Raw genomic sequence first — 2,279 nt, forward strand, 5'->3', positions numbered from 1 at the left:
GTGTAGAGACTTTTTTTGGAGTTAAACGCCAACTTTTGTGCCAGTTTGGGCGTTTAACTCCCACTTTGGTGCCAGTTCCGGCGTTTAACGCTGGGAATTCCGAGGGTGACTTTGAACGCCGGTTTGAGCCATCAAATCTTGGGCAAAGTATGGACTATCATATATTTCTGGAAAGCCCATGATGTCTACTTTCCAACGCCGTTGAGAGCGCGCCAATTGGGCTTCTGTAGCTCCAGAAAATCCACTTGGGGTGCAGGGAGGTCAGAATCCAACAACATCTGCAGTCCTTTTTAGTCTCTGAATCAGATTTTTGCTCAGGTCCCTCAATTTCAGCCAGAAAATACCTGAAATCACAGAAAAACACACAAACTCATAGTAAAGTCCAGAAAAGTGAATTTTAACTAAAAACTAATAAAAATATAATAAAAACTAACTAAAACATACTAAAAACATACCAAAATGATGCCAAAAAGCGTATAAATTATCCGCTTATCACAACACCAAACTTAAATTGTTGCTTGTCCTCAAGCAACTGAAAATCAAATAAGATAAAAAGAAGAGAATGTGCAATGAATTCCAAAAATATCTATGAAGATCAGTATCAATTAGATGAGCGGGGCTTTTAGCTTTTTGCCTCTGAACAGTTTTGGCATCTCACTCTATCCTTTGAAATCAGAATGATTGGCTTCTTTAGGAACTCAGAATCCAGATAGTGTCATTGATTCTCCTAGTTAAGTATGATGATTCTTGAACACAGCTACTTTATTGAGTCTTGGCCGTGGCCCAAAGCACTCTGTCTTCCAGTATTACCGCCGGATACATACATGCCACAGACACATAATTGGGTGAACCTTTTCAGATTGTGACTCAGCTTTGCTAGAATCCCCAATTAGAGGTGTCCAGGGTTCTTAAGCACACTCTTTTTGCCTTGGATCACAACTTTATTTCTCTCTTTCTTTTTCTCTTTCTTTTTCTTTCTTTTCTTTTTTTTTCGAAATTTTTTTTTTGTATTCACTGCTTTTTCTTGCTTCAAGAATCATTTTTATGATTTTTCAGATCCTCAGTAACATGTCTCCTTTTTCATCATTCTTTCAAGAGCCAACATTCATGAACCACAAAATTCAAGATACATATGCACTGTTTAAGCATACATTCAGAAAACAAAAATATTGCCACCACATCAAAATAATTAAACTGTTATAAAATTCAAAATTCATGCAACTCTTCTCTTTTTCAATTAAGAACATTTTTTATTCAAGAAAGGTGATGGATTTATAGGATATTCATAACTTTAAGGCATAGACACTAAGACACTAATGATCACAAGACACAAACATAGATAAACATAAGCACTAAAATTCAAAAAACAGAAAAATAAAGAACAAGGAAATTAAAGAACGGGTCCACCTTAGTGATGGCAGCTTGTTCTTCCTCTTGAAGATCCTATGGAGTGCTTGAGCTCCTCAATGTCTCTTCCTTGTCTTTGTTGCTCCTCTCTCATGATCCTTTGTTCTTCTCTAATTTCATGGAGGAGGACGGAGTGTTCTTGGTGCTCCAACCTTAGTTGTCCCATGTTGGAACTCAATTCTCCTAGGGAGGTGTGATGAGCGGATAATTTATACGCTTTTTGGCATTGTTTTTAGTATGTTTTTAGTATATTTTTATTAGTTTTTAGTTAAAATTCACTTTTCTAGACTTTACTATGAGTTTGTGTGTTTTTCTGTGATTTCAGGTATTTTCTGGCTGAAATTGAGGGACCTAAGCAAAAATTTGATTCAGAGACTAAAAAGGACTGCAGATGCTGTTGGATTCTGACCTTCCTGCACTCGAAGTGGATTTGCTGGAGCTACATACGCCCAATTGGCGCGATCTCAACGGCGTTGGAAAGTAGACATCCTGGGCTTTCCAGCAATATATGATAGTCCATACTTTGCCCAAGATTTGATGGCCCAAACCGGCGTATAAAGTCACCCTCAGAAATCCCAGCGTTAAACGCCGGAACTGGCACAAGAATGGGAGTTAAACGCCCAAACTGGGACAAAAGCTGGCGTTTAACTCCAAGAAGAGTCTCTACACGAAAATGCTTCATTGCTCAGCCCAAGCACACACCAAGTGGGCCCAGAAGTGGATTTTTATGTGATTTACTCATCTCTGTAAGCCCTAGGTTACTAGTTTTCTATAAGTAGGACATTATACTATTGTATTTTCATCTTGGTTCTTCTGGTTCCCTCTCTGGGGCCGAAGCCAATGATCACTATTATCACTTATGTATTTTCAAT

This window comes from Arachis duranensis, chromosome 2 (genome assembly GCF_000817695.3).
Source record: "Arachis duranensis cultivar V14167 chromosome 2, aradu.V14167.gnm2.J7QH, whole genome shotgun sequence".
Taxonomy (NCBI): Eukaryota; Viridiplantae; Streptophyta; class Magnoliopsida; order Fabales; family Fabaceae; genus Arachis; species Arachis duranensis.